The sequence below is a fragment of the Ursus arctos genome, unplaced genomic scaffold (genome assembly GCF_023065955.2).
Source record: "Ursus arctos isolate Adak ecotype North America unplaced genomic scaffold, UrsArc2.0 scaffold_3, whole genome shotgun sequence".
Classification (NCBI taxonomy): domain Eukaryota; kingdom Metazoa; phylum Chordata; class Mammalia; order Carnivora; family Ursidae; genus Ursus; species Ursus arctos.
In genome coordinates this window covers 44,660,583-44,686,582 of record NW_026622985.1, presented here as the reverse complement: position 1 = coordinate 44,686,582, position 26,000 = coordinate 44,660,583, and the positions used below count along the sequence as shown (strand labels likewise).

At 34.1% G+C, this 26,000-nt stretch overlaps 1 protein-coding gene across 10 annotated transcripts in view; it reads left to right on the top strand.

Annotated features, from left to right (window-relative positions):
• Positions 1-26,000, top strand: part of DGKB (diacylglycerol kinase beta) — an 863,998-nt gene that overhangs the window by 168,671 nt on the left and 669,327 nt on the right. For 9 of the 10 annotated variants that reach the window (XM_057304222.1, XM_057304226.1, XM_057304221.1 and 6 more), the window contains one exon: positions 13,731-13,788. The exons of the other annotated variant lie outside the window; for it this stretch is intronic. The gene's annotated coding sequence lies outside the window, so the exon portion shown is untranslated. The remainder of the gene's footprint in view (positions 1-13,730; positions 13,789-26,000) is intronic. 10 annotated transcript variants of the gene reach the window in all.

The following is a 26,000-nucleotide window of genomic DNA, read 5'->3' as shown; positions in this document are numbered from 1 at the left end:
AGAAGTCCTTGACATTGTGTACAACAGATAGTAACTTCTTTTTTAGATTTTTCTCCCATATTTCCTTTTTTTTGTTAATCCTTATCTTAACAGCAACCTAGCTATGTGAATTAATCTCTTTTTTAAAAAATATTTTATTTATTTATTAGAGAAAGAGAGAACACAGTAGGGGGATCAGCAGGCAGAGGAAGAGGGAGAAACAGGATCCCTGCTGAGCAGGGAGCCTGTTGTGGAGCTCAATCCCAAGACCTGGGATCATGACCTGAGCCAAGAGTAGACGCTTAACTGACTGAACCACCCAGGTGCCCCTGAATTAATCTCTTTTTAAAAAATATAATATAAATATATATATATATATATATATATATATATATATATATATATATACACACACACACACATATATATATATATACACATATATATATGTATATATATATATATGATTATTGTTTTATTTCCTGGGTGTTATAAATAAGGTATTTTATTTTGAAACATTTTCCAATTATTTCTGTCTGATAATAAATATAAGATGAATGTTTTTTTATGAGCATACAATCAACCAAGGATAATAATAAAAGTGGATTAAATTGAAAGAGTTTGATTCAAATGTTAGAAGAATCTTGCCAAGTAGTGTGGATACAATAGTAAGCAATATTGAGAAAGGAGCTTGGAACTGGACTTTCAGAAGACTGAATTATATTTCTTTTTTGATTAGTCATTGGCTGTGTGATTGTGGGCAAGTCATGTCTCCTTTTGAGACTTCTCAGTTTCCTCCCTTATATTATGTCATAGACAACTTTTGAATGCAAACATTCAGGAACTTGAGGGCCTGATATTGTGTGTTTGTGTATAGTTTAAAGAGGTGTGTGGATGTTGCTACTGAGCTATACCACATAAAAAGATATAGGATTAAATACCAACCTATGAAATGTAGATTTTATTTTGTATGCAGTACACGTGTGTATTGAAAAGGGAGAGAGATCAGTATGAAGGAAAGAGTATCAGGACCTGGAGGAAGAGAAATTAATTAAGAAGCCAGAGTAAGGGGCGCCTGGGTGGCACAGCGGTTAAGCGTCTGACTTCGGCTCAGGGCATGATCCTGGCGTTATGGGATCGAGCCCCACATCAGGCTCCTCTGCTGTGAGCCTGCTGCTTCCTTTCCCACTCCCCCTGCTTGTATTCCCTGTCTCGCTGGCTGTCTCTATCTCTGTTGAATAAATAAATAAAAATCTTAAAAAAAAAAAAAAAAAAAAAAAAAAAGAAGAAGCCAGAGTAAAAGCAAGTGGGAGTTTGGCCTAAATAAAGGTGGTAGTTAAGGAAATGGTAGGTTCTTTGATTTTCTTTGCAAGAATTGTTCCATTTTTTTGTTTTGTTTTGTTTTTTCTTCTTAAAACTATGTCAATGTCAAATTTAAATTCTCCTGGAGATGTTTAGTAGATCATGAAAAACCAAAAGCAAAAATGCTATACAATCTGTATGGAACGAAACTAGAAAAATGAACTGGGTAAAAATATGGAGAACTTGGCAAGAAAAATATTTAATACTAGACAGTACATACATTAGCAACAAATCAAAGACTACTCAGAAAAACAATCTGATTAAAAAACGGGCAGAAGACATGAATAGACATTTTTCCAAAGAAGACATACAGATGATTAACAGACACATGAAAAGATGCTCATCATCATTATTCATCAGGGAAATGCAAATCAAAACCACACTATCACCTTACACCTTTCAGAATGGCTAAAATCAAAAACACAAGAAATATTAATTGTTGGTGAGAATGTGGAGGAAAGGAAACCCTTGTGCACAGTAGCTGGGAATGTAAATTGGTATAACCACTGTGGAAAATGGTATGGTGGTTCCTGAAAAACTTAAAAAAAAAACACCCAAAAAACTTAAAAATAGAATTACTATATAATCCGGTAATTCTAGTACCCAAAGAAGATAACACTAATTCAAAAAAGATATCTGCATCCCTGTGCTTATTGCAGCATTACTTATAATAGCCAAGATATGGAAGCAGCCTAAGTGTCTATAGGTAGATGAATGGATAAAGAAGAGGTCACACACACACACACACACACACACACAGGACATTAGGCTATTATACAACCATAAAAAAGGATGAGATCTTGCCATTTGCAACAACATGGATGGACCTAGAGGGTATTATGCCAAGTGCAAAAAGTCAGACTGAGAAAAAATTGATACCATATGATTTCATTCATATGTGAAATCTGAAAAACAAAACAAATGAATAAACAAAAAGCAACATCAGGCCTGTAAATACAGAGAACAAACTGATGATTGCCAGAGGGAAGGAGGTTGGAGGATGGGAAAAAGGGTGAAGGAAAGTGGGAGACACAGGCTTCCAGTTGTGGAATGAGTAAGTCGTGGGAATAAAAGTACAGCAGAGGGAATATGGTCAATGATACTATAATAGCCTTGTATGGTGACAGATGGTAGCTACATTTGTGGTGAGCATAGTATAACATATAAACTTGTGAAATCACTGTGTTGTACTCCTGAAACTCATGCAACATTGCATGTCAACTATGCTCCAATTAAAAAAACAAAAAAACAAAAAAACTAAAAACAAAACAAAACAAAAAACCAAAAACTGAGACTTCCTTAACTTTAATAGTATCTGAAGTTTTCTTCCCTTTAAGAATATCTTATCTCAGTTGAGGAATGTGATCAGGTATTTTAAAAACAGTTTTCTATATTAAATATAAAAATAAAATGAAGCTTACACATTTATCAGTAAACCAGTTGGCCATTCAGTCAATATTTTGTGATCAATTACAGTGTGTGCCTCCAATTATTCTAGGTATGAGTCAAATAGACCACATCCCTACACTTCTGGAGCTTCCATTCATGGCTTTTCATTTATCATTTTATGTACATTTGTTTTTTGAAAAGACAGACAATGAACCAATGGAAAAAAAAATAGTATGTAATGCTAGGTCAGGTTTTGAAACAAGTAATTGCTATGAAAATAAAATAACCTGTGGTAAGAGGATTACAAGTGAAATAGAGAATGTATTTTAGATAAAGTGAAGAAGGAAGAGTTTAAAAAGGTGACATTTAAATTGAGAACTAAGTAAAGTAAGGAACTAAATAAGGAAATAAAATGCATGTATCTGGGGGAAGAGAATTACAGGCAGAGAAAATGGTCCTGGGGCAGAAGCATGTTTGGAGAGTTCATGGAACAGAAAGAAGTGAGTACACCTGGAACAAACTAAGCTAGGAAAGATGCAAATCGAAGAGATAGCCAGGGGCAAAATCATAGACTGAAGCTATAATTGTCCAAGCCCTATTAGGTAGGATATATCCCAGTATTAAACTAAGGATCGGGAGACTATCCTCGCTTCATAAAAAATATAAATGTTGAAGAAGTTTAAAATAAGATTTAAGTTATTATTAATAATATAAATATTATATAAAAGTACAAATGAACAGGAAAGGAAATAATGCTATTCCTGTTAAGTTATATCTCAACATTCTGTGCATTTTATTACACTAAGATTTCTTGGGAGAATTTTTATTATTTATTTACCAAACATTTATTTGTATTATTTTTGTGTCGTAATCTTTTGTAGGAATAAGACATAAAAAGCATAATTTTTAAAGTATAATAAAATTATTTTGTGTTTGCAGTGGTTTTTATAACATTACACATTCAATTTTACATTTCAAATTATTACAAAGACATTTTTAGAGTCTCTTGATGTTCTAGCCCTCTAACATACTTTTTTTTTTTTTTTTAAGATTTTCTTTATTTATTTGACAGAGAGAGAGCAGGAGAGCAAAAGCAAGGGGAGCAACAGAGGGAGAGGTAGAAGCAAGCTCCCTGTTGAGTAGGGAGCCCGACACAGGGCTCTATCCCAGGACCTTGGGATCATGACCCAAGATGAAGGCAGTCGCTTAACCAACTGAGCCACCCAGGCGCCCATACTAACATACTTTTTAATTCATCATCAGCTATGCAATTCTCTTTTAATATTATATCTGAATTTTTAAAACTTACATGCTTATAGTAAATGCCTGTATATCCATGGTTGATAGACTTTTATTGAAATATTGCTCATCTGTGAGATGTTGTTATGGTTAAAACTTAAAGAGTTCAGTTTTGTGAATGTTTCCATATAACACCCTGCAGATGGGATGTCACTGCACTTACTTGGGATGCTTTTAGTTGCAAGGAATAGAAACTTCTCCTCAAAGTATCTTAAAAATAGAGATATTTATTTACTTTTTTTCCCCCTCAAACCAAAAGCCTGGAGTTAGGCTGCTCTAGGATAGGTTCAAAGTCTCATTTCAGAGCAGCATGAATTACCACACAATTTCCCATTCTGTCTGATAGCCCAAGGATCGCTTTTGCTGCTTTATGTATCATGTCTATGACCAGCCTCTAAGAGGCTGTCAAAGTGTACCTCATTTCCTCATCTCCTCTTCTTTTTTGAATCAAGATAAAAGACTTATATGCAAGTCCCAGTAGAAATTAGTCACTGACAAAGAAGGACAGAATTACCCATCCTGGACATCCTTACTACAGAATCCAGGTTGGGAAAAAGGGCAAGGGGCCCACAATACTTAAACAAATTGCTCTGCCTAGTCTAAATTTTTTAAAACTAAATCTGTGATTTTGTTAATTTTGAAGAAGAGGTTGAACAAAATAACTCCTCGTGGGTAAAGAATAATATCTGTCACTTTATATTCCTCAATGTATTTGAACTGTTATGTTTTTCATTCAACTGCAAAGACAAATCTGTGAACTAAATTAGCATAAATGAGCATGGTTCCAAAGAAACGATTACTAATTGGATTCTAAAATTGACTGTTACTGAAGTTGAGTTGGAAATATTGATTTAATAAACTATGAAATTATACCTTTTTATATCTCTACTGCTTCCAAGCATCCCTTTTCTTAAAGTTTATCTTAACTGTTTAGTATAATCTTTCAATATCTTTCTTTTATAGCCGAATCTAGAACCTAGTATAATTTTTAAATTTCTATGTGATTTTTATTATAAGTTATTAGGAAGAAACCCTTCTTATTAGTCTTACAGAGGGTCTCTCAGAATAAGTAGTAAAAAACCCTAAGTTTGCTTTTGGTATTATTCACCAGTATTTGAATCATTATTACTTGTTTGAGAAGCACTTCAAGAATTTTGTGTAAACTATAAATCATCTCCATGGATAATATTGCATATTTACAAATCATGCAAAAAATTTATAAAGTAAACGTTCTCAGTAAAATTCACTGAAGTAATCTATAAATCTGTGGACCACAGGTTAATATTTAAATTAATATTTTAAAAAATCATCTTTCTTGTTCATTTCCTTCAGCTAATTTTAAGTAGCTGTTTCTCCATATGATATAGTTATATCCCAAATCACATGAATTCTTTTCTGAAAAAGGCAGTCTTTTCCTAAGACCTGCACCATACAATCTCAGACTAAGATTCTTTTTCATTGTATAGAGCACTACTGTTTAAATAATTTATTATTTTTTTTTGCAAAAGCTTGAAAAGATGCAATGTTTTATATATCAGTTCCATTTGTAATCTTTCCCAGTGTCAGTGCCCCACTGAAGTTACTTGACCTTTGCTTTAAGTAAGAATAAGTAATTCATCTCATAGATTTTCATTAAAAAAATATGTCTTCTTCACATCTAGTATTTAAATCATGGTCCCTACCATAACAAAAGGTATGATCTGTACAATTTTTAGTATTAAATGATAAATTTATATTCTCTCCTATCAAAGTCATAATTTAGACATATGTTACTTAAAAAGAGTCTTAAGGAATTATTAAAAATCAATTAATATCAGGCAACCAGCAAACAAAATACCTGGAATTTCATCTTACTGTCCAAAGATATACCTAAACTGAAATAGGATTTATTGATGTCCTTAGTCATTATAGAAAAATAACATAGGAAATGTTAGATTTTGAATAGTGATTTTATATTCTTGACAAAATGTGGTCCCAGACAAATGTGCCTTGCAGAAAAATATTTGTATAGTTCCAGAAAAAAATGTTCAACTTTATCTCTGCTTACTTGCTTATACATTTTATTTTATAACAACAACAACAACAACAAAACCCCAATGGAATGAAAATTTTACTTATTCCTTTTTGTTATGAGAAAAGCTCCAGCCTTATTATATGCTCACCCATTATAATCAGCCCCTCTCAAATGTCTAATAATGTTTACTCTAGGGGTTTTTCTTACTTGCTCTATATTTTATTTTATCTCTTAAATATCTTTAAATTATATTTAGAAGCCCTTTCAGAACCTTCTGGAAATGGGCAACGTGTGTGTATTTTTTAAGCAATTTGAAATTTTGTGTCTTCTGCAGAGTTAAAAACAGCATGCAGTATGTCAATAGTTTTCTAAGTCACTCTTTACATATGCGTGTGTACAAACATATGAGATGTTTGGGTATTATGTGTTTGTATATGCATGTTCATATGTATTAGAGCTGGTCAGAGAGAAAGGCCACAAGAATAGTAGAGAAAAGGAATGATAATGAACAAATATCTTATTTATTGCTTAGTATGTGTCAAGTACGGCCCAGGCATTTTATATACATTATTTCATTTAGTCTTTGCAACAATGTTATAAAGCAAATGGCATTGCTTTGCCACAATGTTCTCATTGTACAAATGAGATAACAAATTAGGTTTTATATATAATATGTATACATATATACATATAAACACACACATATAATTTTATAAAAGAAAAGGAAGAGCAATGAACTTGGAGTTCAAACGGTATATCCATATGTATGTATAATCAGGGTTATGCAGTGGCTAGAGCTGATTTGTTCATAATATGCTAGTTATGCAATCTAGCTAGATTCTTATAAAGGTAGATATGTGTTATTATCTCCTTCCTTTCAAAGGAGCATATTTCCATAGGAGATCCTTCTTCCATATGAACTTTATATTCAATCAGGATTTGGATATACTTTAAAAATTAAGCTACATTTATAAGCATAACAGAAATTTTATTTCTTTTTTTTTTTTTTTAAAGATTTTATTTATTTATTCGACAGAGATAGAGACAGCCAGCGAGAGAGGGAACACAGGCAGGGGGAGTGGGAGAGGAAGAAGCAGGCTCATAGTGGAGGAGCCTGATGTGGGGCTCGATCCCAGAACGCCGGGATCACGCCCTGAGCCAAAGGCAGACACTTAACCGCTGTGCCACCCAGGCACCCCAGAAATTTTATTTCTATTAGTAATACAGGAATAGATTTATTTTTCGTTTCAGATATTGTAATAATTTTATTTGACAATGAGAAGCCTGAAAGTGTGTTGTGTTTGTTCATTTGTTTTTTAGAGAGGGAGATAGCAGTGGGAGGGGCAGGGAGAGGGAGAGAGACTCTTGAACAGTCTCCACCCAGTGCAGAGCCCAGCATGGGGCTCGTTCTCACAACCCTGAGATCATGACCTGAACCAAAATCAAGAGTCAGATGCTTAGCCAGCTGAGCCACCCAGTTGCGCTAAGCCTAAGAATGTTTTTAAAAACATTTCCAGGGGGAACACTTTATTCCATAAAATAAATTTGTGTGATTTGGGAGGACAAATCTCATATGTATAGTTTTGACGTAACACTTTTACAATTAATACAAAAAGATGAAGTTAGTTGAAATAATTTTAAAATGTAAAAATCAGTCCAGGAAAAATAACTATACAATCCTATTGTAAAAGTATTTATATCAGGGGTGCCTGGGTGGCTTAGTTGGTTAAGTGTCTAACTTTGGCTCAGGTCATGATCCCTGGGTCCTGGGATGAACACCCACATTGAGCCCCACATCAGGCTTATGGCTTGGAAAGGAGTCTGCTTGTCCCTCTTTTGCCCCCTCCCCCCAACTCATGCTGGCGCTCTCTCTCTCTCTCTCTCAAATAAATAAATGAAATCTTAAAAAGTATTTATGTCAAATTCTGCCCAAAATATTTATGCAATATACTAAATTTAATTGGTCAGGTCACTTTTCACTGCCTGCTGGCTTTTCTCTTTTGTGTTTTCTTTGTTCCATGTTCCTTTCTAAGATGTTGATATAACTTAGTTGTGTTATTAATAGAGGTCAAGCATCCAGCACTGATAGTAGGTATACTGTGAAATGTATGGATAAACATATTATCTGGAATAATAAAAATGTGGAAAATGAAGAATAATTAGAAATCTAATTATAGGGATGTAATCATGTTATTGCCATGACACTCAATAATCTAAGGAAAAAGTCAAGTCAAGCTGATTTGGGATGAAAAACAATGAATCAGGGACACCGGGGTGGCTCAGTCGGTTAAGCATCTGCTTTTGTCTCAGATCATGATCCCAGGGTCCTGGGATCAAGTCCCGCTTTGGGCTCCTTTCTCAGTGGGGAGCCTGCTTCTCCCTCTGCCTGCTGCTCCCCCTGCTTGTGCTCACTGACTCTCTCTCTCTGACAAATAAATGAATAAAATCTTAAAAAAAAAAAAAAGAAAAACAATGCATCAGATCAAAAGTTGTTTTTATAACACTTAAGCAGAAAGTCATTATAAGGGGATATTTAACTGTCTCCAGGATGAATTTACATATAAGTAAAATTCTATTTTATCAAATAGTCTTCTAAAATTACCTGAAAGACAAAATTGAATGGCAGATCATGAATTTTTTCAAACTAACAGGGAAGTCCCATCATTCTTCTTGCTCTTCTTTTTCATTAATGAACAGTCCTAATTTTAGAAAATAATTAACCATGTACATAACCCTTTTTTAATAGTCATACTACCAGACAAGGATTTCTGAGATATCAGGAATATTGATTGTGCTATAATTTTCTTGAAAATCCTGAATATGTCAGCTTTGTCACTCTTTCAGGGGTCTCTATTCTGTTACCTTTTTCCAGAATTTGAGCATTGCATGCAGAAGAATTTGAATAGAGGAAAAATATCTTACTACCGAGGTTAAAAGTAAAACACTGTATGGGATCTTTGGACATTTCACAATCCACTAAATATTTATATCATATCAATAAAAGTGCAAGTAATGGTTTTAATTTTGAGACTGATTCTTTACAACATACAGGAAAAAAGGTCTGATCTATTACTCTTTTTCATATCTAAAAATATATCTTTATTGAACAACTACTTGGTGATTGGCACAGGATTAAATGCACAGTATGGAAAGAAAATTAAGACCTAGTCCAGTTTTGAAGAGCTTAAAATTGGGTGGGGAGATAGACATATAAAATTAATGTGATGTGATGTATGCACCCACCATGCTAGAAGGGCATGCGAGAAGGACATTTAATTTGAAAATGTCTTTCCAAAAAGAATGAGTAAGGTAAATTTCTATATATTGAATATCTCTCTTGTTGTTGCTTCTAAGAAACTGCCAAATAATAAGTCAAATGGTCACCTCCAGTACTAAATACATTAGTAAAGTTCCTTTAGTTGTGAAATGAATTTTGCCCAACTTACACTAGAAAAAAAACTGTGGATGAAAATTAGAATAGAAGAAGAAAATTAGAATCACAGTCAAAGTTGAACATTCACATGATGAGAGAAAAAAGACCAAGAGGAGGGTTCTAGTCCCTCTAATTGTACCGGTGAGAAGCTTCCAGAGACCGTCTTTACTCTCATGCTCCTTCCATTCTTCTCTTGAAACAGGGTTCCTCTTTTCTCAAATGAAATATTTATGCTTGTGATTTTGATCCAATTTAGCCAATTTCACAAGGACTATTGTACATTGATATCTGTTGTGCAATTTTCCTTATTTTTGTCTGTATAGTCTCTCTCCTACCTAGAGACCTCACTGGCCTTTAACAATACTTTCAAGCTTGCCTGTTGCAAATAAAGCAAAACAAAAGAAATCTTTTCTTCAGCCTTGTTATCCTCTTAGCCTCTTTCTTGTCATTTTCTATTTAAAAAAATTGCTCTGTACCCACTATGTTTATTTACTCTTCTTTATTTCTTACCTATACTTTGGTGTCTGATCCTGAACTCTTCTTAAGTTGCTTTTTAAAGGATTCTTCTCTCACTTTTCAGGCACTTAGTATCTGGTTATCCTTCTATTTCTGATAGCTCCTCTCTATCTCTTTATGAGACACTTATTACCCACCTCCAAAATATATTATGTTCTCTGAGCTCTGTTCCTCAACCGTTTTCATTTCATTTCTTTTCCCCACTACCAACTTTATTTCTAACTGTTGGTTTGGTATCTTCACCTATTGTCATGCTGGTACCTCAGTCATGCCAAAATGGAACTAATTTTCCAGGTCGAATCCACTGAATATACTGACACCTCTCTTTCTGCTAGCAATCCCATCTTTCTTCTTGTCAACCTTGTTAAATGCTTGAAGATGTTCCTCATCCCTCAAACTCATGGCTCTGAAAAATCATCCTCAGTCTTATGGCCAACATGCCCTGATTAACTGACCATTATCTTTTGCCTAGATTAGCATTTCTCAAAATGAGTTCTTTAGTCTTCTTAGTGAAAATGTGGTTGACAGGCCAGTAATATAGGCATTACCAGGGAATATTTTAGAAATGAAGAATCCTCAGACCCTACTGAATCAGAATTTACATTTTAACCAGATCCTTTATGTTGAAGTGACTTGTTTTGAGAAGCACTTTTCTTTTTGTTTATTTATTTTTTTATTATTTATAATGATTTTTATTATATTATGTTAGTCACCATACAGTACATCCCCGGTTTCCGATGTAAGGCTCGATGATTCATTAGTTGTGTATGCACTTTTCTTTTTAAATATGAGTTCTATGAGGTTTTTCTTGTAGGGGGAGAAACAGAGAGAGATGGACAGGCAGACAGAAATGGAGAAGGAGGGAGGAAGGGAGGAGAAGGAAGAGGAGAAGAGGAGAAGGTAGAAGAGGACAAATGGAATGGAGACATTCTCCTCTTGGATTGTCACAGTACAATTAGCCTATTTAAAGCTTTAGAGTGGGGAAAAATGAATATTCTGTATATAATATATATGAAAGTTCTTGTAAAGAGCATTATGTACATAGCACCTGTTCTGTATTCACTGATTTCCTCATTTAAAAAAAAATTATGTGAAATTACTGGTGCTATTTATGACTACCATAATCCTATTGCAAACAACCAATCAAAAGATTTATATGAAAGCTTTTAGTCAAAATGCATGTAATAGTTTCACTACATTAGTTTTATATAAATTTTTTTTTGGTCAGGAAATGTCTGGTGGGATGTTTTGAGGGAAAAAAAAAAAGAATCCTTAGTAGGCATTCTTAAAATTGAAGTGTGTTATTGAGTCTTGGTGACAATTTTGCCATCCATTCAAAACCTATAGAGTTCATCCTGATGTTGCTGTAAGAGAAATTTAATTTTTCTCCTTGATAAGCAAACAAACAACCTCATTGTGACACACCCACCTTTCTTGCACATTTTCATAATAAACACTATCTTCTTTTTGGAAATTCACTGTAAAAAATCGAAATTTCAAAGATCTCTGAGGCTGCCAAAGCCACTTTAAATTGGGATCTCATTTGCAGGCTCATTAAGGCCCACAATGAGACAGGTCCTGGTCATCGCTGATTTGTTAGCTGATATGCTCAGGAAAAAGCAGACACTTGAATGCTTTCTTGTCCAATAATACTCAAATTGGCTCTAAAGCTTGTCTCAGCATTAATAACATGCTTTTAGAACCACAAGACTCCAAATGTAACATTAGGCTGTAGGTAAAATTATGACTGCAAAGAAATTCAGTTACGTGGGTTTACTTTTGTTTGTTTCAGCCACTGATAAAAATCATTGAATTAAAAAAGTTGGGCATATGTCAAGTACAGCTCAATATTCCACACAGAGTTTTAAATCAAATTAAAGGGACTGATTGAAGCAGGCAGTCTGTCACCAAGCACAAAGGATCCATTGCTTGGGGTGTGTCAGCCAATAGACCAGTCCAAGTCTTTTGTTTTGAGTAAAAAGTTTTTTGTTTGTTGGTTTGGTTTGGTTTTTGTTTTATTACTTGCAACAAGTAAGGAGAAAAGGAAATAGTTCTCAAAGCACTGTTTCTCTTTGGGTTTAGTGAAGGAAACTTTTGTTCCCTGTGCTAGAAAGGCAAAGGCAGGCAGCTTGATACATTGAGGAACTTAGATATATTTTGTTACTTAGGCACTTAGGTTCTACTCTGCATGCCTAGCATGTCAACATTCTAGTACGTACATTGTATGTTCAAAAAAATGGCTGAAAACCCCATCATATGAGGAGATCTTAGTATTATAAAGAGCTAAAGGTAACTTTAGGGCAGTTCAGGGGGCATCTGCACAGATCCTTAGCTACAATCTTGCTGAAACTGGTTCACCCGAGGGAGTATCTGGTGGAACACCTGGCCATACATCTTGGTGGAAGCTGCTTGTTCTGCAGATTAGACACATTCTTTCCTTACTTTTGTCCCTTCTTCTTCTTCCCTTCTGCTGTTAGCTTTCAGCTCTCTCATCAGAGTAATTCCTTACTATATCCTAGCTAACAGTTCCTTATTTTATGAGACTGACATGTTCCTCCTTGAGCTGAGAAGGCAATAACAATTACTTATTTTAATTGTTTGGCTTTATTTGTCCTTCATCTGCTAAATGAGCATTCATTTTGAAATATACCAATTTTGCATTATTTTTACACAATAAAATGTATTATATTAAGCATAATACATTTTTAGAGATATAAAGAGGAGCAAATTATGGTGGGATATATTTAAATAGGTTCACTCTTCATTATTCTTAAAATTAGCATTTAATGATTTTTTATTGCTTACCTCTTCCTTACTTGGGAGTCTTCCATCAGCACATTCAGAAAGCAATACCTTAATCTCATGGTAATGACTAAAAATTAATAAATGAAAATGAATTTTTAACTCAATAAGATCATAGATTGATGATTTATAGCATGTCAAGCATTCCTGCACTCAAAGGATTGACAATCCAGCAGATTCTTGGATAATTGCTTGCTTTTGCATATAGCATAATTTTTATTCTTATTACACATGCTTACTTAGAATATTGACATACAAATAAATAAAATGTGTTATTGAAATTTTAAAAAGTGATTTTCCTCTCCTGTGAGCAATCTATTAAAATAGTAATTTTGAAGTTAGTGATGTCACAAGAGAAAAATAACTTAAATTATTTTTCTGTTGATCAAATGGAATTTGAAATTACTCTTAATGTTGAAGCACTCACTGAAACCTTGTTTATCGAACTCAGAGCTAACAGGTTATTCAAATGCTCAGTTTTTCCTGAGGACATTGATCATCTGCAGATATAAAACAATGAAAGGATATTCAGAAAGGGTATCATTTTTTGCTATATCCTGAAGAAAAATTACTACTGACAATGTATCCTTTTTTTACAGAGTTAGGAGATGGATTCCAGAGAGGAACATATTGAGATTACACATAGTTAGGGAGACAACCTTTCACAGTTCTTGACTTATGTGCCATAATTGATAAAGGAAAAAATAATAAATTAATGCCTTGGAATTTTCAAACATCAACCTAATGGAAAAACTTCTGGGGCTTTTGAAAATCAGGAACCTTTTGTCTCTTAAATATTAATCATAATTAAAGAGTAGCAAAGCATAAAACAGAAAAAATAAAGAAATTTGTGTTCTGGAAAAGCTAAACTTTTTGCCCTCCTAAAATTAAAGTTCATATATTCATAAGACCTTGATTGCTTTTCTATTTTTGTAGGCATCAGTTTTGGAAATTCCTTCAGTTGATGAGCACTGAACATCTGGGGACTGCAGATGTGAGTAAGAAATCATTTCTACCCTGAAGGAACTTGTGAAATGATACAATTTTCACTACAGTATTTATTTTGTTTTAAAAAGCTAGAGTATCGTCTTTGAGAGAGATATAAATGTAGATAGAAAATGTACTTCATCCATTAAACACACAAAATTCCCATAGACTATATGCCAAATAATATGTTAAGAATAAAAAATTTAACTCTGGGGCTAAGGAAAATCTGTGTAAGGAAATCAAATTTAAGAGAGGGTTGATAGTTCAAATTTCCAGTTATGGAGAAAGAAGAGGAAGTATACTCTAGGGATACAAAATTGTTATGATTTCACATGTATAATAGCAAGAGCAATGTGTTCAGGTGATAGAGAATAATCTAATAAAGAATTAGTAGTGATACTTTAGTAGTAGGTTAATATGGAAGCAAGGGTTTATCCTGAGTGGAATAAACTGTGGTGGTTATTGTCTCTCAGTGCCAGGCTACCAATTTTATAATATGCTCTGTTATACTGAAGATGAGAGTCATTCCTGTGATTTCTTTACTATCTGGGAGGCAATGATGTGTGATTGAAAATTTAGAGGAGAGGAGAAGGGATTCTCCGCCTCCAGCCTCCATCAGTCATTTCAGCATCAGCAGATAGTAGGAGCTTCAATGCCATTTGATTGCACTTTCCAAGGTGGCCCAAGAATTAACCATAAAGTTCCCACCACACTCGCGTACCTCCTTTTTCTTCCCCCAAGCCCCTATTCATGTCCCAACATTCCATCTAAAATCCCCTTGGTTGTCAGCACAGTGGCTTTGTTGAATTCCGAGTTTCTGGTGACACTTCTGGCCCTTTGTTTCTCAAGGCTTAGTGGCCATGATGCTTTCTGTAGATCCCATTTTTGCTGTAGCCTTTTCATATCCAAGTAACCAGTTATCTATATTAAATGATGTGTTTGACGTGCCACGCTTGCTTCCTATTTCTTGAATGTATCTTACCTAACCAATATAGAAAGCATTGAAAGATTTTGCCCATGGAGGTGGCATAACCAGACATGTGCTTTTAAAAATGTAATTTTATAGTTGCAGAATTTATAGAATGTGTGCTAACTGGAAGTATGGCAATCATTTGGGAAGACTATTAATGATTTGGGTAAAGGGAAAAAAGTGTGATTTGATTTTGACAGAAGAGAGGTCACTGGTGATGCTGTTAAGAGCAGTCTCAGTAGTATATTGACTATAGAATATAGATAGCAGTGAGTTGAAGCCCTAAGGGTAGTTAATCTAGCACCTGTACCTTACTATTAAAAAGTATTTGGCCTTGGGGCACCTGAGTGGCTCAGTGGTTAAGCATCTGCTTTTGGCTCAGGTCATGATCCCAGGGGCCTAGGATCCAGCCCTGCATCGGGCTCCCTGCTCAGTGGGGAGCCTGCTTTTGCCTCTGCCACTCCCCCTGCTTGTGCTCTCTTTCTCTCTCTTGCTCACTCTTTCTCTCAAATTAATAAATAAAATCTTTTAAAAAATTGGCTTTGAAAGAACACAGGAATTCCATAACATCTGAAAAATATGTGGGATTTGGGGATTTTTTTTTTTTTTGCTCTGTCAGAGAAAATAACATACTTATTTATCATTTTGAGATGCTAATGGCATAAGTAAAATTCTGAGAAAAATTTTTTGAGAAAATTTTGATAGAGAGTATTACTAGGAAAACTAGATATTTATATGGCTAATGTTTATATGCATTTGATAAATCCTTAGTTTGATATGACTGCTACTAAATAAATTTCTATAAACTCACCCACTAGGTTCCATGAGTTCAAGGCCTTAAGCTCACTTTGAATTACCAGTGCCTCGTAAATAATAGCTGCTCACTAAATATTTGTTGAAAGAATTAATCTATATTTTAGTATATCTATTTTTATTGAACTCATATATAAATCTAATTTAAAATAGATTTTTGTTCTAAAATGGAAAGGTCTTCTGCAAGAAAATTTTATTTATTTATATTTCTCAAATTCCCAGGCTACTCTATTAGTTACTCTTGTCATATTATCTAGACATAATACTATGAGGGATGTATTTATAGTAACAATCTTGCCTTTTTATAGATTGGCTCAGAATTGATTATGAATTGCCTTCTAAACAAACTAGTCAACAGTGTACTTTGTGTAAATTAAATCTGTACTGAGATCTTAAAATCAGGGATTTTTAAGGTTGATTTTGCATATAAATATTTATGGAAGAGGGAACTGCAAAATGCAAATCTACTACTTAGGAGAACTGCTTAAAATTTTTAGAAAAAATTTCTTTTAAATTTTTCTGAGTTTCTGTTCTCTGAACACAGAATATAGCTTGAGGAGAAATAGATGTTGCTTTTCTTCAAAGAAAGCAAGAAGCAATATTTTCCAAGTAAATACAACCCTGTTGTTATGTTAAATTTTCTCTTAATATTTCTTAACCATGACTTCTGTGTATAATACTGCAGGATTTATGTAGGAGTTTGCAAGGAATTTTTTTATGCCTTTAAAACTTCTTGTTTATAGAGATGATATAAAACAAAACAAAACCTAGCATTCATCCTCCTAGATCAGCATACATATTTTTTAAATGCTAAGAACTGTGTATGGTGAAACAGATGTCATGTCATACTCATCTTCAGAAAACAACAAAAACCTAAAGCTCAGAATTTATATTCAAATGGTCCTGGGTTGAAAGGGTCTCCAGTACCCTTCCAAACAGATGGAAGCAAACACAAATATTCTATAGATAATTAAATTCAGCAAGGTTTTAAAGAATTTCTGTGGTAAGTTTTAAGGGAAAATTAGCTGATTTCTAAAACTTAACAAAACATAAACAGAAACAGGCATGGCCAGCAAGAATCAGAAGAAATAATATCACATTCAGATTCAGAGACATTAAATATTGGCTATATCAGACATAAAATGTAAAATACTTATGTTAAATCTATTTAAAGGAGTGGTGCCTGGGTGGCACAGTCAGTTGAGTGTCCAACTCTTGGTTTCGGCTCAGGTCGTGATCTCAGGGTTGTGACACTGAGACCTGGGTTGGGCTCTGTGCTCAGTGTGGAGTCTGCTTAAGATTTTCTTTCCCTCTACTGCTCCCTTTCTCTCTTTCAAATAAATAAACACATCTTTAAAAGTGTATATGTATTTAAAGAAATAAAATTAAGGATTAAATATATGAGAATGAAACATAAGACATAAAAAGTAACCAATCAGATTTGTCAAAACAAAACAAAAACATAAAGTAATCTAGAAATACAGGATTCATGATTCCATAAAAATAGAGTAGCTTTATTCCCTCAAATCGTCCTAGTTGCAACAACAACAAAAAAAAAAACCCAAACATAATGCACCAAAAACAACAAAAATTAGAAAGATTCTGATAGTTGGAAAAAAGAAGTCAGACTGTTTAGGAGCTGTAGGACTTGAAAAATAAAACATTCAAACATACAATGGAAAATCACTCATAATAAGAACAAGGGAAATCACAAATTGAATGGGAAAAGAAAGTCAGCAGATGCCAACAGTAAAATGAATCAGATGGTATAGTTATCTGACAAGAATTTTAAAGTAGCCATAATAAAAATGAAATCCAGAAAGCAATTATATATTCTCTTGAAACAACAGAAAAAAATGTTAATTCCAGCAAAGAAATAGAAATTATACAAATAATCCAGTGTTAATTATAGAACTGAAAAATAAAATAAAATCACCAAAAACAGAATAAAGTTTGGAATGGTCTCAGTAGTAGACCAGATATGACAGATCAGTAGGTTTTACCCATTCTAAAAAACAGAGAGAACATAGTTTGAATAACAAAAACAACCAAATTAGCATAGCCTTAGTAATCTGTGGACCAATAACTAAAGAGTTATGTTTTGTACTCTTTCATGAGATGGCCATTCAAGTGTGACCACAAAAGGAAACACAAGAGAGGCATTGAAAACAAGTTTATTATACTTACAGGTTTTAGAGAAACAGTCACTGCATGTCATGAGGAGGCCTGGGGGTGGAAGCAAGAAAGTTAGCTCAACCAAGCAGTTGCAAGCTGAAACAGAGAGAGGACTTGTGGACAAGGTCTTCATTGGGAACCAGGGTGGAGTATACAAGCAAAATGTGTGAAGGAATGTACTGGTAACATTTGAATGTCACTGGGTCATAGAGGAGAGTAAGTAGGGGAACTTATCATGGTGGCAAACTTTATCACACTAATGCTACTCACCTAGGTGAGGTGCTTACAACCTGTTTGTGGGGATGTTGAGGCAGCCAGAAAATATGAACTTTAAAAATTTATAATACAAGTTAATGTTCTTATCATCTGAATCCCAGAAGCAGAGAAGAGAGAGCTGGGACTATAAAACTATTCAAAGAAATAATGGTGAAAACTTCCCAAATTTGGTTAAAGACATAAATCTAAAGACTAAAGAAGGTGAGTGAACTCTAGGATTCAAAGAGATCCATGCCAGGATGCATTATAATTAAGCTTATGAAAACTAAAGACAAAGTAAAAACTCTAAAGTGACCAGAGAAAACCCTTTAATAATAGAGAAGCACAGATTTGAATCACAGTAGATTTCTCATCTGAAATTTATAGGAATCAGTAGGTAGCGCATGACAATTTTCAAGTACTAAAAGAAAAATGTAACCACAAAGTCTTTATCCAGTGAAAATAAATATCAGGAATGGAAGTGAAATAAAGACATTCTCAGACAAAGGGAAACTAAGAAAATCTGTTGTCAGTAAACCTACACCTGAGGAAGCTTCTCTTTAAAGGTAAGGAAGGTAAAGCATTTTCAAGGGAAGATTTCTAAACTTCAGTTGAAGCAGTAAAACATCAATATTGTAGACTGTGCTAAGTTACATGAATATATTATAATACCTAGAATAATCACTAAGAAACACATACAAAGTAATATACTAAATTAAACAAACAAAACCTAAATAAGTCAAGATGCAATCCTACAAAAAAAAAAATTCAGGTCACTTCAGGAAAGTAAGAAAGAAAAAATGAGGAAATAAATGAAATATAGAAAATAAAATGTCATATTTAATAAATCAATACTTACAAAAATATAAATAGTCAAAATATACCAATTAAATTGGCAGAGAGGATTAAAAATAAGCATAATCCAACAAATGCATCTATAAGAAATTTACTTCAAGGAATACAGGGGAACTTCCTTAACTTGATAAAAACATCTACAAAACCTACACCTGACATCACATACTTAATGGTGAGGGATTGAATTTTGAGAAATAGTAAATAATGACTGCTGTTTCTACTCTCATTCAGCAAAATACCAGAACTTCTAGCCACGGTAATAAGGCAAGAAAAAGAAATAAAAGAATACAAACTGGAAAGGAATACTAAAACTATCCCTATTTTCAGTTAACAAGATTTCTATATAGAAAATTCCAAAGGATCTAAATTGTTTTTTAAATTAAAAACAATTAAGCAAATAATCTCCTAGAACAATAAGTGAGTTTACCAAGGTTGCAGGATACACGATCAGAACACCTGGGTGGCATAGTCGGTTAAGCGGGTGCCTTTGTCTCTGTTTGTGGTGCTGGGGTCCTGGGATTGAGCACCCACATCAGACTCCCTGCTCAGCAGGATGTCTGCTTTTCCCTCTCCCCCCCTGCTCATGCTCTCTCACTGTCTCCCTCTCTCAAATGGATAAATAAAATCTTTTTTTTTTTTTTTAAAGATTTTATTTATTTATTTGACAGAGATAGAGACAGCTAGTGAGAGAGGGAACACAAGCAGGGGGAGTGGGAGAGGAAGAAGCAGGCTCACAGCGGAGGAGCCTGATGTGGGGCTCGATCCCAGAACGCCGGGATCATGCCCTGAGCCGAAGGCAGGCGCTTAACCGCTGTGCCACCCAGGCGCCCCTAAAATGGATAAATAAAATCTTTAAAAAAAAAAAAAAAAAAACTGCATTTTTATATATTAACAATGAATATATGGAAACTAAGAACACAATACAGTTTATAATTGCTCCAAAGAAAAATGAAATATTTGTGTATAAATCTAATAAAACATGCATAGGCTATGTATGCTGAAACAGAAAAACGTTGATGATAGAAATTTTAAAAAGGCCTAAATACATACGTATACCATGTTCATAAATTTGACAGTTCAACATAGTAAAGTTATAAATTCTCCACAAATTAATATGTAAGTTTAATGATATTCTACCAAAATCCAAGCAAGTCCTTATATCTAGAATATATAAACAACTCTGAAAACACAACAATAAGAATTTAAAAAACTGGTTAGAAAAATATGCAAAAGATGTAACAGACATTTCACCAAAGAAGAGGCACCAATGGCAATTATTGTATGACCCCGAAATTAATCCTAAAGCAATGAAATGCATGTTCATCCAAAAACTGGTTCCTAAATGTCCATAGCTCCATTTAAGTGTTACCACCAGTTACCTTTTGGTCCAGTGGCTTTTGCTACCATTAAGCTGGACTCAGCCGTGATCCTCTGGGTTTGCTTGCCTCTCCAGCTTTTAGGGGGCAGTTGCCCTGTGACTTCAAATTTCTCAGTGATCTGAAAAAAGGCATTGATTTTCAGTTTGCTTGGCCATTTTTTTTAAATGTGAGATTGGCAGTGATGATTTCCAAGATCTTTATATGTCAGAGTTGAGACTGTAAGTCAAAAAAACACCTTTTATTTTTTCAATCAGCAAGTCATTCTTGAAAATTCTCAAATGTAAAGTATCCCATGAAAAAAACCTTCCATGTCATTTACTTCCCATTTTTACATGATTTGCCTCATGCTCTTCTTCATTCTCTTGGCCCTACTTTTGTTAAGCTACTACTTTAATCTGTAATCTTGAAATTGCTTTGTGGGATTCACCTAGTTTAAAGTCCTTGATCTTGGGGAATATGTATCTTTCATCTTTATATTTGCAGTGCCTAGCACCATATCCAGCACATAGAACAGGATTTTCTTGTACAACGATAATGGATATTATGATGAATGTAATGTCTAACCTTAAGAAGTCTCATGTTTTAGTAGGAGTACCAGGAACACTAGTAGAAATTTTATATGCAATGTGAAAAGTACAATTGCTGAGTGCATAAGTGCCATGAGGGTCAACAAGAGGAGAAATCGCATGTTTTCCAGAGGAGAAGAAACCTCCTGTGAAAGAAAGAGTTGCTGTGAGCCAAAGAAAGCAAGGGATGGTCATAGGGGAATCAGAGAGGATATCTGGAGTAACCATGTGAAAGTGAGTGACAGGATGGTGGGATAAAGACTTACTGACTATGGGCTGGCTACGGCTGAGCAAAATGCTTAATAGCATCATCTTTCTTAGTGAAGTGGAAGACCACATCACTTGCTCTGAGAAGGTTGAGCTGAGTGGGAGAACCATGAAGTCTGAAATAGTATATTAAAAAAATATAGAGTAATAATAACAGTTTTTTACACAAGGTTGCCTTTTAAACAAAAAGGCAACCTACTGAATGGGAAAAGGTATTTGCAAATGATATATCCCATAAGGGGTTAGTATCCAAAATAAAGAACTTAAAATAGATCAATATAAAAAAAATCTGATTTAAAAATGGGCAGAGGACCTGAATAGGCGTTTTTCCAAAGAAGACATATAAATACATGAAAATATATTCAGCATGATTAATCATTAGGGATGTGCAAATCAGAACCACAATGAGGTAATACCTTTTAACTGTCAGAATGGCTAGAATTAAAAAGACAAGAAATAACAAGTGTTGGTGAGGATGCAGAGAAAAAGGACCCCTTGTGCACTGTTGATGGGAATGTAAACTGGTAAAGCCAATGTGGAAAACAGTATGGAGATTTCTCAAAAACTTAAAAATAGGATTACCATTAGATACAGTAATTCTACTACTAGGCATCCGCTTAAAAAAAAAAACGAAAATGTTAATTCAAAAAGGTATATGCATCCCTATGTTTATTGCAGCATTATTTACAATAGCCAAGATATGGAAGCAACCTAAGGGTCCATCCATAGATGAATGAATAAAGAAGAGGTGGTATAGATATACAATGGAGTATTATGCAGCCATATGAAGGATAATTTCTTGCCATTTGTGACAACATGGATGGACCTAGAGGGTTTCAATTATGCTGAGTGAAATAAGTCAGACTGAGAAAGACAAATACCATATGATTTAACTCGTATATGGAATCCAAAAAACAAAACAAAGGAATAAACAAACAAAAAGAATCAGATCTATAAATAAAGAGAACAAATTGATGGTTGTCAGAGGGAAGGGAGTGGGGGGATGAGTAAAATGGGTGAAGGGGAGTGAGAGATGCAGGCTTCCAGTTATGGAATGAATAAGTCACAGGAATAAATGGTACAGCATAAGGAATATAGTCAGTGATATTTAACAGTGTTGTATGGTGACAGATGATAGCTATACTTGTGGTGAACATAGCATAACATATAGAGATTTGGAATAACTCTGTTGTACACCTGAAACTAATGTAATATTGTGTGTCAAATATACTCATTTTTTTTTCAAAATTTGTATAATGACCTTTGAAAAACTAGATAGGGGACAGTGACTTAAAACAAGGAGAGGCAACATGGCAGGAACAGAGAAGAGTTTCTTGTAAAAGGCAATATGAGAGATCTGTAAATAGGGAAGAGGTAGATATATGAAGGGCAATCATATGTGTGATGCATGACTACAAGAGAAATAGAGACTTGAGTGACCACTGAAATCATATAAAGACAATGGTGATGAAATGGACAACTTGACAGGTTTCCACTACAATATTTAGCTTTGGCATTGGCATTCACCTGTCTTACTCAGTGGCATCTAGTGTAAGAAGCAATGATGAATGTTGTGGTTATATAACACTAAATATTTTTCATTTTAACTCCATGAAACAATTCTGGCTTCTTATGTAATCTTTTCAGTAGCCTCCTGTTTGATCTTCCTGGTGCTTGTCTCTTTTTTTTTTTTTTTTTTCTGATACATTGTAGTCATTACAACCAAATGAATCAGCCTAACCACTCCCCCAATGAATTCATCCCTCTGATGAAAACTCAGAATCTAGCTGATGATGTTCTTGTTGCAGGCAAGTTAAACTGACTCTGGCTACTTGATGCAAGATAATACCATTCAACAAATATAAAGTGGTTCATAGGCTAAAATAAACCACAATAAGACCAAGCTTAGAAAGGTTAGAAAAAAAGGTTAGATTTGTTTTAATATCTGGATAGTAACATTTGGGAGTGTTTTTCTTGGAATTTGTCACCTCCAATTGCTTCACTTGGTTTGGGAACCTCAGATTTCTAGGGAGAAAGTCTAGTTGGCTTTACTTAGATTCTCTTGGCCTTGGGAATAGGGTGTTTTTATTTACATTTCAATAAAATTGTATCCAGAGAAAAATCAGAGTTACCAGAAGATAGGGAACTGGACACTGAATAGGATTAAATAGAAACTAAAACAAGTCCAAAACAATCAAAACGCAGATAGGACTTTGAACATAGTCCAAATATCTTAGCCTCATAGACAACTTTTTTCCTCTGGTTTCTATATACTGTTTTAGTGTTCTAAAAAATTTCCAATTTATTGTTGTATAGACAGAGTCAGAAAATGCATAACAAAAAAAGGCCCATTAATTTAATTAATTGCCTTTCTTTTTTTATTTTTATATCTTTGGTCTCCGATCTTAGGTTAAATGAAACACAGTGTTGATATAGTTGGATTTCTCTGGGTTCTGGTACCCAGATGCTTACTCTATAGCTTAAGGCACTCATGAGACCCTCAGGGGAACAAGCACATCTTTCCCAGATGATTTAGGCTTGGAAAAACCAATATGTGTTTTGAAGGGAAACAAAGAAAAGAAAGAGATTTGCCAGCTCTTCCTGAATTTATTAATTTTATGTAGATGTACATAATTAATAGATCATTAAACTTGAGTGTCCATCTGCCAAGCATTGGGCTAAGTGTTGGAGCTATAGTGGCAAAATAAAAATTGCAGAATACCGCCCCTCATAGAACTTACAAATTAGGTATATTGACAAAATATTAAGCAAATAAACAACAAATATGCTGTATAATTAATAATTATCCTAAGCAATATAAAAGCAAACCAGAAACACTTGTTCTTCAACACCAGACTATAAAGTTTACATAAGGTAAAATCAACTGTTTAAAGTATTTTCAGCATTTGGACAGATCCCTACACAAACACATTTATTGATGCTGTGATAATCTTGGCAATGTTTTTTATTCCAGACATTTGCAAAGAACTAAAGCTACAAAGGCAAATAAGATATAGTCTTTCCTTCATTGAGTTTATGGTAATTATACTCATTAGAGGGAGAGCCACAGAAAAACTAAGTATAATAATGTATCATGTTTCACTGCATGTATGCATTGTGAAGTTACCAGTTATTAACATCCATAAATTGGGCGCCTGGGTGGCTCAGTCGGTTAAGTGTCTGCCTTTGGCTCAGGTCATGATCCCAGGGTTGTGGAATCCAGCGCCGCATCGGGCTCCCCGCTCAGCGGGAAGCCTGCTTCTCCCTCACCCTCTGCTTTGCCTGCCCCTTCCCCTGCTTGTGTGCGCTCACACGCGTGTATGCACTCTCGCTCTCTCTGTCAAATAAATAAATAATCTTTTTAAAAATAAAATAAAATGCATAAATTAATGGCTCTATTTATTATTCTTTACCTTGGCATGAAGTATATGTGATACAAACTGTTAGTTACAATAAGTATGCAAATGCTTGAAATAGATTATAACATGAAAAAATGTAAGGAATCGTGAATTCACAGTTAATGAGGATATTAAATTGTCAAGAATTCTGTCTCCACATGATTTAAAGTTAATATAAATTATTGACATTTCAAGTGTTGGGTACATCAGTACTGATTAAACATAAATTAAGCAATTAATCTATTATATTGCCTTAAGCGTTCTAATTTCAGATCCTAAATGATATTTACCTATTAGAAGTAGAGAGACATTATAGTGGAGCTATTAAGAATATGAGGTCTAGAGTCAGCTTATGAAGATCCAGTGCCTTTACTGCTCATCAGAGGTTTTGGTCCTTGGGTAAATTAAGTTCTTTGTACTTCTGTTTCTTCATCTGAAAATTGGAAATAGCAACAGTATCAGCCTTATCAAATAGTTGTGATAATTAAATGCAGTGCCACTGTTTAGTCTATTCTCTTAGATTAGTGACTAGCATAAAAGTATTTGCTCTTACTGAAAGTGAACATGTTTTGGTGGACAAAAAAAGGATACGTAAAGTTCACATAAGGTTGTATGTTCTTCCAAGTTTTTTGTTTGTTTGTTTCTTGTATTTTGGAATAAATCTTTCTAAGAAAAGATGGTTTACTCTATGTGTTAGCTTTTTGTTTTTTAAATAATATGTATTTTGTTTGTATAAAGTATCATGACATCATAGCTTCCCAGGATTATCACAATGGGCAGCAATTTTTGCCTAACAGTTTTGACGTCAATTCCTATTGATGTAAAAGTGCTTATTTCAGTGTTTCATGGAACGATTCAACCTCAAAAGCCATTTTTAGATAAATCGTCCAGGGCAAATATGGTCTCTGAATTCAGGTCATGCCAACTGAGAGAAAAATGACTGCTTTTAAAAAAATATATTTAGTCATTGTCCGTTTTAATTATGCAATTTATTTTTAATTTGCAAGCTGACATGTAATGAAGTCTGTTTGCAAAATAAATTTTTCATACTAAGAAACCTTAGTTTTAGACAATTGGGCTGGGTGAATCTCCAATGAAAATTATTTTTCTTTCTATTTCTACAAATTATTAAATTTCCTCTTCATAATACTCTAAGAAGAGCTTCAAAGCTGAATCTTAATAATGTAATGTATACATGATATTGGTGTAGGTAAGAATGATGAAGCTATGAGAAGCATATAAAAAGGTTTAGAAAAACTCAACATTGTGCAAAACACTCCTCTTTCAGGAGACCTTTCTCTATGCTGAGTTTGTTGAGAATCTGACAATTAAAAAAATGGTTACGATAGGAAGACAAGAAATTATTCACCGTAGGGTAAAATGAATTGACTTCAATAGACGTACCTGTTTGGGAACTATACAAGGTCACATATAGGATCAAACTTTTCCTCCTTTGTACTCTTCATGCTGAGAAATCAAGAAGCCACCACAAAAAACATGAGTTCAAATTTTAAGAAACATTTGTTGAGGCTTAGCGTGTG